This window comes from Pithys albifrons, chromosome Z (genome assembly GCF_047495875.1).
Source record: "Pithys albifrons albifrons isolate INPA30051 chromosome Z, PitAlb_v1, whole genome shotgun sequence".
Lineage (NCBI taxonomy): Eukaryota > Metazoa > Chordata > Aves > Passeriformes > Thamnophilidae > Pithys > Pithys albifrons.
In genome coordinates, this window is record NC_092497.1 from 17,768,659 (window position 1) to 17,782,938 (window position 14,280).

Here is a 14,280-nt window from a genome sequence, read left to right on the forward strand (position 1 = left end):
CAGTTCTTTGACATTTTGCCTATCATTGCCTACTTGAGAATTTTAACTGTTAAATTCTTGTATGACATGAAGACAGACTACTCTTTTTACTATATAGTTTTACCAACATTATGCCTATGTATCAGTGCTCTTTTGGGCAGAGACCTTAGTATGCTAGCACTTGAAGATAAGACTTCAATGAGAATTCCACAAGGGTAGAGGTGAGCAAGCGCTTTCCTGCTGTTTGCCTCTGATATGGGGCTTCTACTCTATGGCACCAACTTGGTATTTTATCCCATTTTTTAGGCTTTACCATATAGACCACCCAGTGACTTTCATTTTCTTTGACCTAGAAGCCATTATATGAAAGACATTCCTTCTGGAAATATCATAACTTGAAGGAGAAGCAGTTATTGCTGTTAGCACAGATAGCTTCCAAGGGAGCAGAAAAGGAAGGTAACTGTGGCTTTCCAAATCCCCACAACTATCCCTAAAACTGTTTGACATGTTGAAGGAAAAGGCACTTTTCAGAGGCACAAAGACTCTCATTCTGCAGCAGTGAAAAATTTCTATCTACTTAGTGCACAGGTAGTTATTATGAAGCTAAATACTCATAATAGCTTCATGAAACAATTACAATGTGTTATTGCTACCAAGTGACTTCAAGTATTGAAAAGAAGAAAAACGAAAAAAACTCACATGAAAGCTGAATCACTTTTTATAACAAAAAGCACCATGCAATTTATATTCATATGTATTTTTTACCTGTCATTCCCTCAGCTTGATGGATGTCAGAATACTACATTTTTAGTAGACTAGAAATTGCTGGAGAACTTAAATACACCCTATGATTATATACTGCAGGGCCGACAGCTGAAATGTCAAATGGTCATTGCAATGCTCCTGGCAACACTTCTATCTCCCTTTGTGGCAGAAATTCAGGTGCTTGTCTTCAGCTGCAATTAGCAATTGATGTTTGGAATAGGCTTTAGATTCTTTCTTTCACTTCCTCTCTCATTCTTTCTGTCTCTTTTTAGGCCTATTTACACAGTCAGAAGACTGCATAAATTATCATTTCAGCCAGGTCAGGAAGCAGGTTTCCTATTACATCATTTGATGTTATGAAATTGTTGCTCTTTTTCTATTGAGAAAGGGTGTGGCAACCTTTACAAACCCGCAATCTTATAAAGATCTAGGTAGTACAGGCAATGTAAAAATAAGAAAGAGTGAAATTAATATTTAACAGGCAAGAAGGGCACATTCATAATTACCAATAATAACATGACTAAAAATAAAATGTATCAGAATATTTATGGGCCAGATTAAATATATATTCTAGACATAGGTTAGACACTCTAGTGAAAATTACAATTGTTTTCCACTGACAACTTCTGAAAGCTATTACACAGAGTATCTATAGAAAAAATAAACCAACTAATTTGTGTTCTTTATAATTAAAAAGAGGACCAGTAGATGGTAAAATAGGCATCTATGGCACCTGTGCTTTTATAGGAAGAGATATTACATGGACCCTTGTATATGAAGAAATAAACAATCTTTATTTTCAGCATAATTCCTTGGAGATACATAAATTGTCTTCTGCTATGCAGGAACTGATATGCCACTTCAGAGAGACCAGAAACGGCAACTGCAGTTCTTCTGGACAAGCTACATCATACTGTAGTGATATATGACAAGGCACACCAGGCACAGAGTTGTTAGAGCTGTTCAGTTACCATTTGGAGAGACACTAACAAACTCTAGCAGTCCCACTCAAAATCTTGTGCACATTCTTGGAAGTTTTCTATCCCGTATCACCTGACTAAAAACTCAACAATATCAACTACATATCTAATTCTGTGTGAGTTACCTAATCAGATTAGACAAACATGTCTAATCAGAAATTCAGCAGTGTTTTACTGTTTGCTGGTCTGACAGCATACTCTTGAATATTTTAGTGCTCCTGAGAGCACCAGCATGTGGTAACTAATCATTTCAGTCTAGGAAAACCACAAAAAACTAAATACCATCTTGATTTCTTCACTACTTCTATTCTCATTTTATTTTTAATGGAAAAGGTAGAGTAAGAAAACAGTGCTTTTAGAAACTGAGTGAATAAAATACAGCTGTCAGCTCTAAGACAGAGACTACTAACATTAACAATGAGTTTTAAGATGTGATCAGGCACAAATAGTCAAGAAGATGTGGACAGAATAAACCACCAGTTCTCTGTACTTTTATGTATCCTAGTTTGGACTAGTTGGATTTGATAGAGATTGGACATGGATTCAATGGAACACTGGTCTGATTTAGCATGGTGGTTCCCACATCCACTTTTCTAGTTTACTGAAAAGCTTAAAATAAAAATTTTGGTAGTTCCTGGGGATTTGTAGAAAAAGAAACACAATTGTGTATCACTTCAAAAACTAGGACCTCTTCTAACATTTCAAAAATAGTTTTGTTATAGCATTTTTTCTCCCAAAATAGGATTACTGTGTAGATAAAAGAGATCAGTTTCCAGTGAAAGGAAGAACTTCAGAAGGAAGGAAAGAATTCGGAAGGAAAGAAAGAAAGAAAGAAAGAAAGAAAGAAAGAAAGAAAGAAAGAAAGAAAGAAAGAAAGAAAGAAAGAAAGAAAGAAAGAAAGAAAGAAAGAAAGAAAGAAAGAAAGAAAGAAAGAAAGAAAGAAAGAAAGAAAGAAAGAAAGAAAGAAAGAAAGAAAGAAAGAAAGAAAGAAAGAAAGAAAGAAAGAAAGAAAGAAAGAAGGAAAGTGGGATATCTTAAAATTAATAATTTTCTAGATTAAAGAAATGTAAAAATTTTAATTAAAAACATAGGTATAAATGAGCTGAAGAAGCTTCTCCTTATGGGTCTGCCCAGGGAGGTCACGGATTCTCCGACCCTGGAGGTTTTTATGGTGAGTCTGGACATGGCACTTAGTGCCATGATCTAGTAATCAAAGTGGGGTTGGATTAAGGTTTGGATTTAATGATCTTGGAGGTCTCTTCCAACCTAACTGATTCTATGAAATCTAATATTTATTATATGATAATTCATGTTTCACATTTTCTCCTACATGACAGATACCAAGAGTGAGTTTGTTACCTTCAAAACTTCTACAGGAGTGTCAACTCTTCAGCTTAGAGTTATTTAAAAAAGAAGAGAAAGTAGACAGCTCTCCTTTCTGTTTGTTGAAATTGTATTTGATTTGGTTCTTGCATATTTATTTATGAACACACATGTATACACATATTTGGTTTTTTCACAAGTGCAAAAAATTGACTCTTCCCACAGATCTGTTCTTAGGTGATCATGGATATGGTTAAGGAAGAAAGGGAAGAAAGGGAAGGAAAGAAATGAGAGAAAGGTCAAATTTCTATCCAAATACTTTCTTGCATCAAGGCACATAATGTAGCTTCAGCGGAATAGTTTAATATGGGAGCTGAAAAATAAGGGTGGAATACTGAATAAGCAAGGCTGACATAAAGATACACACTGAGCTGCAGTTTTAGGTAGAGACGTCAGTTCCTTCGCTGTTATTTCAGGGTACTGTAATGCTGTTGAAGTGCCATTACACTTTTTTTGCTTGATTTGGTCTTTAAATGTACAACTCATAAAGTTTCTTGCAACAGGTAAAGAAGAGAAAAGACAAACTATTGTAACTGCAGCTTCTGTGATGCAAAGTGTGGAAGAAAATCGAGGGAGAACAAGCATACTTCTCAACTCTTTTCTGCTATAAATTGCAGAGAAACTGACATGAAAAGTAATAACTGGGCCTTGATGTTTACAATATAGGTCTTCATCTTTAACTCATTTAACACATTTCTGAATGAAACAAATTTTCATACGGTTGTACTGAAGAAAATGTCTACAAATCCCATAAATTTCCAGGTATTTTAATAAGATTCAGAATAGATACGAAGAAAATGAAAGTGCAGACAGGATATCACATAAAAGAGACGCAAAGCATGGCAGAAAAATTCTGTACGTGGTACTCTGAGTTAGCATTGTGATTCCTGTTACAGTGCAAACAAATGGCCTTGTCACATGCAGGAAAATAAAATGGTATTTAGACTGTGTAATATTTCCCACCAACACAGACTTCTGAGCACCTCATTTTTCCAGTAACATCAGTCAAGATTCTAGGAAACAGTGTTACTCAATAATATTAAAGACAGAAAAAATAATTCAATTTCTCTGAATTTGGATCATAGTTGAGTCTGTCTCAAAACAAATTTACATGGACTAAGAACAAAAAACCTAAATATTTTCATTAATTCTAGGCAAAACACTAAATCATGTAACTTGAACAACATGGTGATTCTTTTCCTTGAACAGAAATGCCCAACAGGATCATGTTAATTTATTAGTTCATATCTCTCTTCCATTCATCTTCATTCTGAATTTCACTCATAACATTAAAAGTGACTAATATAATCCTAAATTTCCACAGTACACATTGCCTCCCTTATAGCATTGCTTGTCTCTGTTCTTTCTTTCCATTTTTAAAATGCAAACACATAGTCTTTGGATCCATCATGGTGAAAAATTTACCCTTTACATTCATCTGCTGATCTCTTAAAGCTCAGAAAACACTGAAAAATTGTGTCCATACATAGTTAAATAATGTTACACATAAAGCATTTCAAAAGGTAATATAGAACACTACATATCTTTGTGTGCTTTTACTGGCAGGTGTACAAAGCTGATTATGTGTGAAAAAGCTGGTAATACTTCTTTTCTGGTGGTTAGCAGACCATGAACAAATGCTAGCAGAAATCCTATGCTTTCCACGTCAAAAGCAAATTCTCAATAAATTATTTAAAATAAAACCAGTAGCTCGGACGTGAGATTTCGCATTTTGACATTCATGTCAAAGTGCTTTTGATGTATAGATCACTATTTCAGGTTCATTGTAGTAGATAGTGACAATGTAGGAAGATCATGGCAGAGTTTGGCAACTTACATACACTAGCATTTGATGTCAGTGTTATCTGAAGAGTATTTTTGCTTCTAAGCATTTTGTTATTGAGGTTTTTGTTCTTTGGTTTTCTTCTCTTGACATCTGAACATGAGATCTAAATTTGTTGGTTTCATGTTATAAGAGATGGATCACTCTACCATGCAAATGCTCAAAAGCAAGGCAAATGGGAAGTTAACCTACAGCCTAAACACTAAGTGACATCGAGTATTTTTTCTGTATCTCTCATCTAGCCCTTACAGGTGGTGGAATATATGAAGGACTGATTTCACTCAGCACAAAAAGATCACAATCCCTTCACTTTTACCACCTTCTTAGCAACACAGAGGAACATTGTACTATATTGCCTCTTCTGTGTTTTGGGGTTTTTATCCATGTATCTTTTGTAAGTGAAAAGGTGTTTGTACACTTTCAGTATATTATCTCCTCTATGACTGATATCTAAGAAAGAGCTATATTTTTTCTTTAGTCCATTTGCTCTGCTTTTTAGGTTTAGGGAGACAGTTAGCAGAAATAAGGAGATGTTGCTGGAGTGTTTCCATATATCTTAAAATATTTTACTCAGAACTCTAGATCTTTTTTATTTTTGCCATGTAAAACAGTTTTGTAGGGTTAAAAGACTTGTTCTGCCTGTGCTTATTTATCTCACTTTCTATTCTTTTATCCTGTTTCCATACCACTTTAAATTAAGCCTTATCTATTAATCTATTTAAATAGTTTAATGTTTTAATTACTTCTATATTCATAAATTATATCCATAAATAAAAAATGGCTGATTTTATTTCTGGTATATGTCTTGCAGGCAGAGATTTTTTTTTCTCTTCAAAAAATATTTCTTTACTAAGGACAACATTTAGTGGACGTGTGTTCAAAAAACTTTAGTGTCCAACTGATTAACGGCTTCTGATCACCCTTAATTTCTTTCTCTCTGAAGTACAAATGTTGTTTTCTACAGAAAGTCCATCAGTGTCCCCATGTAAGTATATGTATGGCTTGGCTTCTCGAACAAAGATTTGGGAAGGGCTCTCCCCACATGGGTGTGCCCTTCCAGCCTGCACAGTAGATTTTTTAGGTGAGGCTCATCGTGCACAGAACTGGCCCCACCCTTTAACTCTTCAGGTTCATCTGCCACGGCCGAGCAAGCCTGGACAGTGACAGTGAAGTCCTCGGGACTAGGACCTGCAGCTCCCGGCATTCCCAGGAGGTCTCCCATCCAAGTTCTAACCAGGCCTGACCCTGCTTAGCTTCCAAGATCTGATGGGATCAGGCATCAGGGAGGCATTTAACTGCCTATCAGTGTTCCCATATCTGTATTAGTGCTGCATAAGGCAACTGAATGTAAGGTCTTGTAGCCCAATCTTTTGTTCAGCTTGCCACAACATGCAGCAGAGCAGACTACATACAGAAAGAGCCTCAAAGGCTTTTTAAGAATCACTATTCTTCCACATTAGGAAAGCACTTCAAAAGATACCCAGCAAGAAACAGAGAGAAATAACAATAAAATGTTTACTTCCCTGAACTCAAACAAAATGTGAACTAGCAGTGGGCAGCAGCCAAGGCCCATTTCAGCAGAACGGCAGCTGTGTGTCTTGCCTCTACCTCGGCCATGATGGGAACTGAGAGAACACTTCTTATTCTACTGTATTTATATCTTAGTTTGTATCATCTAGTATGAAATATTTCTTTGGTTGCTTCATTCAGATGACACCTGTCTCTCCTAATCTACATAAGATTATCTGCTAAACGGAGGCTACTAAACTGATGCCTACAAAAAAGCCTAACTAAAACTAGCACAACACCTCAACTTCTACATTAAAGAGGTTCTGAAATCGCTCTGTAGTCCTTTCAGAAACTTGAGAGCTGACCCAAAAGGCATGCTTCTTCAGCAAAATAGTTTGAAGAATAGCTGGATATTGACTTCTGTTCCTCAGAGTAATTTTGGCTGTGAACCTCCGAGCAAGGAGTGCTTACTGATGCAGAGAAATATGTATGTTTCATTCAACAGTAAAGATAATTCTGTGATATGGCAATAGCAGTTTTAATTCCTGATAAAATTCCCTAATCTTATTGTCACATGAAAAGTAAGGGCAGAAATGCAAAGATTTCTTGTCCAACCTGTATTAATATAAAGTTATTAGCTGTAAGCATCCTCGGAACAAGCAAAGCTTTATGAACTCATCACTGCCTGTTTAACCATGGACAGAACACAGGCTGGAAAGATTTTCAACCTTCCTATGAGAACCACATTTATAGCCAGGGAGAATTTATTAGCTATAAGCATCTCCAGAACAATCAGTCTTATGAACCAACACTGCCTGTCAAACACTGGACAAGCACACAAGCTGGAAGGGTCTTTAACACTCTGCTGTGAGGACTACACTTAATAGCAAGAAAAGAGCTTTCTCCACAGGAGCTTCCAAAATAGCCCTTATTAATACCAGTATGGGACATTTATTGTGAGTTTTGCGTTGTTGGTGATAACATTAACTGCATGATTATATTTAATTGATGATCAAAAACCCCAAAAGAAACCAGCAAAAATGCTACATTCTGCAGAGACAAGCACACCAAACTTAAGTTTCAATACAGCAGTGTATCCCCCCATTACAGACTTAACTAACAACAGAAAACTACTAACCAGAAACACAATAACCTTAAACCACAAATCTAGAACCCTCCTCAGTAACACAGAGCAACAAAATTACCTGCACACCACCTTCAATGTAACACAAAGCAAAAGGGAAAATATAGCTGTTTCCCATTAACACACATTTTAAAAAGAACTACACACCGCAAAGGAACACAACCTCCACTCTCTGTTGGACCTAGAGGGAAATATAGTTAAGGAAGATGAGGAGAAGGCTGAGGTACTTAACACCTACTTTGCCTCAGTTTTTACCAGTAAGACAGGAGGCCCTCAAGACAACTGGCCTCTGGAGCTGGTAGACAGAGGGAGTTAAACAGCCTCCCTGTATTCCCAGAGGATATAGTTACTGACTTACTGAGCCAGCTGGATCCTCACAAGGCTATGGGACCAGACGGGATCCATCCCAGGGTGATGAGGGAGCTGGCAGAAGAGCTTGCCAAACCACTCTCCATCATCTTCCAACAGTCCTGACTCTCTGGGGAGGTCTCAAATGATTGGAAGTTGGCGAATGTCACCCCAATCTACAAAAGGAGCTGCAAGGCTGACCCAGGCAGCTACAGACCTGTCAGCCTGACCTCTGTGCCTGGCAGGATTATGGAGCAGATCATCCTAAGTATAATCACACAGCACCTTCAGGATGGACAAGGGATTAGACCCAGCCAGCATGGGTTTAGGAGGTCCTGTCTGACCAACCTGATCTCTTTTTACGATCAGGTGACCCACCTGGTGGATGAGGGGAAGGCTGTGGATGTGGTCTATCTGGACTTCACCAAGGTCTTTATCACTGTCTCCCATAATATACTCCTGGAAAAGATGGTAGCCCATGGCTTGGACAAGTGTACCCTCTGCTGGATTAAGAGCTGGCTGGAGGGTCGGGCCCAGAGAGTGCTGGTGAATGGTGCTGCATCCAGCTGGCGGCCGGTCACTAGTGGTGTTCCCCAGGGGTCTGTGTTGGGTCCAGTCCTGTTTGACATCTTTATTGATGATTTAGATGAGGGGATTGAGTCCATCATCAGCAAATTTGCTGATGACACCAAGTTGGGAGGGAGTGTCCACCTGCTGGAAGGCAGGAGGGCTCTGCAGAGGGATCTGGATAGGCTGGACAGATGGGATGAAGTTCAATAAGTCCAAGTGCCGGGTCCTGCACTTTGGCCACAACAACCCCCTGCAGCGCTACAGGCTGGGCACAGAGTGGCTGGAAAGCAGCCAGGCAGAAAGGGACCTTGGGGTACTAATTGACAGGAAGCTCAACATGAGCCAACAGTGTGCCCAGGTGGCCAAGAAGGCCAATGGCATCCTGGCCTGTATAAAAAAATAGCATGGCCAGCAGGACCAGGGAAGTGATCCTTCCCCTGTACTCAGTGCTGGTGAGGCCACACCTTGAGTATTGTGTTCAGTTCTGGGCGCCTCAGTTCAGAAAGGATATTGAGGTGCTGGAGCAGGTCCAGAGAAGAGCTACAAGGCTGATGAAGGGACTGGAGCATGTGTCCTGTGGGGAGAGGCTGAGGGAGCTGGGGTTGTTTAGCCTGGATAAGAGGAGGCTCAGAGGTGACCTCATCACTGTCTAGAACTACCTGAAGGGAAGTTCTAGCCAGGTGGGGGCTGGTCTCTTCTCCAAGGCATTCAGCAATAGGACAAGGGGGCACGGGCTCAAGGTCTGACAGGGGAAATTTAAGTTGGAGATCGGAAAAATATTCTTTCCAGAGAGAGTAATCAGGCATTGGAATGGCCTGCCCAGAGAGGTGGTGGATTCACCATGCCTGGAGGTTTTTAAACTGAGATTGGCTGTGGCACTGAGTGCCATGATCTCATAAATGGACTGGAGTTGCAGCAAGGGTTGGACTTGATGATCTTGGAGGTCTTTTCCAACCCAATTGATTCTATGATTCTATGATTTTTTTAACTAATATAAAGTGAGATATATGGCTCATACGCTGTGAAGTGTAAGGCAATTTATTGTTATTAAAATAGCAAAACACAGTTAGTAAACAAGGTACTTTTAGAGTAAAGATATATTGCAGTGAAATTAGCATCAGAGCAGCAGTAAGGTAAAAGTGAAAGCATGTGATAAGAATATAAAATAAGATAAAAGGTATAGGCATTGTAAGAGAGGAAAGTATAAGATATAAAATACAGAGTATAGAGAGTACAAGGTTTTCTCACCTCTACATTGTCCAAAGAGATGGGAGGAGATAGGGCAGCCCCTCTCAGCTACCTTCTCAGATATGCCGGCATTCCTCCCCCATTTTTACACCTGCCCAATTGCTTTTACATCTTTTTTTTTTCTCTTAGGAGGTTTGGGTGGCTTTGGTCAATAATTGGTTTTGGGGTGATAGACAGATGAACATGACATAGGCCTGAGGGGCTCCTTATGTTACCAGAAATTTCCCAAAGAAGGGCCATATCATCTCCACAACACTCCATGCTTTGTTAATCTTATCAGTCTGGTTCTAGCACTTTCGGAAAGCCCCCAGGATGTCTTTGTCCTCTGACAATGGTTCTGGGAGCACCAGTCCAGGCGTTGAGGAGTTTTCCCTCAATTTAATAAGGTGTTCATCAGGGCTGTCACCCCACACTTAGGCTTTCCAGTTAATGAGAGCAAGGAAGCATTTGTAAAAAATTTAGCATTTCCTACAGTTTGTGAATTGTTACTGAATCCAAGCTTATGCATTCCAGTATATTGCTGTTTAAACTTTGATAATGGTCTACCTGAACAGAGTTCTCCTGCTGAGCAGCACAGTATTTCTGTACAAGTAGCTGGGAGGTGTCCCGGAAGTTCTGAAGCTGAGTGGGAGTCTGGGAAATGTCAGTGAGAGTTTTAGCAGATTGGAATAGTTCAATGAAGGTAAAGAAAAGGGCGGGGAAAGCTTGAGGGAGCCTCTGGGCCCTCAAGATAGAGGACATAACAATTTCACAAGGTCTCCCTAGGAGGATGGGGAAGAGCTGAAATGATTGAATTAGCATTTCGGAGAACAAAGTGGAGCTTCAGAAAATGCCGTATGCAACATTCAGTGCTCAGCATTACTCACCTGTGCCTTAGCCTGTCCACAGGTAATACTTTGGGTAATGTAATTAGGTAATGTATTAGTAGGAACAATAATGCAGAAAATTAATGTTGGCGTTCAATACATTTCCAAATTGCTTTCCTAACATATGTGTTGTTCATACTGGAATTGAACATCATCTAGCAAGTGAGCATAGAATCTCCTAGATTAACTGAGGCTGAAGGAAAATGAAGCTGTGTGTAAAAATGAAGACAACAAAGTAATGAAAAATATTTATAAAAGCCAACTCTCCTGCTAGCAACCAAAACAAGAGTTAGTACAACTCAGCAGGTACTCACAGTTACATTACAGTCCTCTCTTAAGTTACAGGCTTGATCCAAAAGACATGTTGGGCCAATGGGCGAAGGAATGGAGCAAATTCCCCAGATGTCAGCAATATTGGTTTCAGGCCTAAATAGTTTTATTTTTCTGGGAATCCACTGTCAACAGAGAGTAAAGAACAAATTCTGAAAGAGAAAGAAGTTTTGTTATTCTGTTGGTTTACCCAGAGAGGTATTCAGATTTTCAAAAAAAAAATGGAAAGAGGAAAACCCGCAGAGCTCATGAAACAATATAGCTACGACTAAAGTCACTGTTGTCTAAGAAACTGACCTGAGACCACCTAGAAATGTCAAAAATGTTTGACTTGCTTTAGACACTGTTATCATTCTAAGAGTAATGATAATAGAGTAATTTTTCTCAGTTTATTTATGGATTTTTCTTCTTTAATGCTCTGCGTCATTGGCATCTATATTTTAAATGGCATGTACTGCAGGATCTTAAGTAGTATACCTATGGTTTAAAACAGCTAAAAATAAATCTACATTTCTACTAAAAACTAAAAACAAACAAACAAAAAACCCTCCCAGCATTCAGTACCAAATCTTGCAATCCTGTCCATGTGAACTGTCATTACTTTTCTTAGCAGCAATGTTCCTGCTCAGGTTAAAAGACCTCATCCTTCTAACAGATTAAAGCACTTGTTATTTCTCCTGCTGCATACTCCATATACTGAGTTTTTTTGTTTGGTTGATTTGGTTTACTTTGTTGATTTAGGGTTTTTTTTCTAGTTTACAGGGCTCCTGGGCTCTGAAGCTTTCCCAGGCCAAGAAGGAAGTATTACTCTTTCTCCCAGCAAACTTGCACATGTGTCTTCACAGAACAGGGACTCCACAGCCCTGAGGCAGTGTGTGTCTCCTCACGCAACTGAAGCATGTCCTTTTCCACCCAGTCCACTATGTCAGCTGTTTGCATTTACAGTTTAATAAACAGGGGCATAAGTTAGTTATATAATATACTTTGTTTAGGACTCTAAAACAGAAGTCTAATTATATATATAATTTATATTTATTTTACATTTAAAAAAAACATTGCAGTAACCCATTTCTCTGCCTTATCTCTCCATTGCACTGAAAGAAATTTGGAGGGGGGGGTGGGGAAGTGGGTGGTCAGGCAACAACAAACCAACCAAAAAAAAAAAACATTTGAGTGATATGTGGTGGGCAGGATGGCACCATGCATATGGGATCTCCCCATAATTTTGTGTTTCTCCTATCTCACTCTCTTTCTCTCTGCCTCCCTGTTGACCCCTCTCACACACACCCCACCCCCCCTCACACACATCCCAGTGTGTTTCCTTAGCTCTCCATAAGTGGAGGAACTTCTGCATAGTTTCATCATATAACATCCCCACCTCTTCCTGACCCAAGCATGTACTATGGATCACAGTGTCATTGCTGACCCAACTAGTCAGTGGCTCAGAAACCCTGACTTCAGACTTTTTTGCCTGACTTGGGAATTTTCCACTCTGCAAAACTATCTTTGCAGAGAAACACAGTTGGCCTTGCTCACAAAATCTTTAGCCATCTATTGTCCCAAGGCATTTCCTCCAGAGTAGGTGATTATAAGGCTTAATGATTGATTTTTGTAGGCACAAGTAACAGCCTTGTCAGTTCATAGTGGAGTTAGATATTGAAATGCTTCTTAATATTCCTATGTCATAATACCAATTGAAAATTTCTGACAGAGTTCTTGAACTGTAACAGGACTAAGGATGGAACCATCACACCTCTGAGCTGAAGGATAGCTGAAGAAAGGGTGCCACGTTTCTAACACCCCCAGCAGCAGTACAACAAAAAGTCTGCAAGAGGGTCCATGCAAAGGAATGGTACCTGCACAATTTCTCATGGGAGACAAAACACTGTCTCCTTTATTCAGAGTGGTATTTTCCTGACAGGTATCTTGAAAAGGACAGAGGTAGAATCACTTCATATTTTTATCTTCTGTTATATCTAGCTAAACTAGAAACAGACTGGCTGTGCTTTAGCTCCTGATCTGTTTCCTTGGGAGCTAAATCCTGGGTTCATGATTTCTTCTCATTACAATTGCCCTCTGTTTTTAATCAGCATTACCTGGAGCTATGTATCAAGAGCAGAAAAGTTTTATCATGTTATGAGAAGGGGGTTGGGGGTTATTACTTTTTTTCAAGTTACTCCACAAAGCTGGGAAGCAAACATAAATGGTACATTGCATATTTCTTCATTTACTACTTGTATTCTTCATTGAGATGCTGCTGCCTGCCCTTGCAGTTAATCTCAAAAACATGTTTAATTACATCTTATGTCATTCCTACTGATGCTGTGTTATTTCTGTCAGTGACTGACAGAAATTAAAATGAATGTTAATACAGCAATACAGAAAAAAAATTAAAAAGCAACAAACTAGCAAGTATATTACCCTCAATAAACAGAAAGGAATCAGAATCCTGCATTACAAGGTTATTGAATACAGAGAACTCCAGCAAGTTTATTTTCTCTGTTCTTTTTCCAGCAACCAATTTTTAAATGCAAATGACAATTTCAAGCAGTTTTGTAATACATATCTCTCAGTTAGCTCACAGCGAACTTGGCTCAGGCAACACTCAGGAAATTGTTGTATCACTCCTGTCCATTACTAGATCACATGCCAATAAAAAATTGGTCAGAATTGCAAAGCTAGCAAAATCAGCCAGTCCTGTCTTTTGGAGGAGTCACCATCTCCTTATGGTTGACAGTGCCTACAGCAAGAAGTGGAGCTGGAGTTTCATAAATGAAGACACCCCAAATAAGAAATCCACTTCCGTTATCTTCTTCTTCACTCTCCAGCTCCTCAGTGCATCTGCATCAGGAGTGGTATATACCTGCCTAAGCATTGTACCAACAGAAGGCAAGGTCCTGGAGGAATTATTGGAGCAGTCTTTTACAGCAGAATCCCCGTCTGCAAGATACTCCAGCTCTCTCTGTATCTGACAAAGGACTGTCCACAACACACTGATATTCCTTTAGGTTCCAGGCTGATAGGATGAGAAATCACGTTTTGGATATGTCTGTACACAAGGTCTCTGGAAAGCAGGTAACTAGTCTTGACAGTTCTCAGGGTCCTGGACACCTATAGTAAGTACACTCTATTGCTGCCTGCAGTTATCAGTTCTATTCCTACAAAAAAAACCTGAGCAGAGCAACCTGCAGTGCAAAGGCTACAAAAGTGGGAAAACCATCCAAGTGGGAAAAACTGAGGGAGAAAAGATGTGTCATTTGAAGATTGTCCTTAAGCACTCTATTTGAACAGGCATGAAATCAACATGTCAATGGG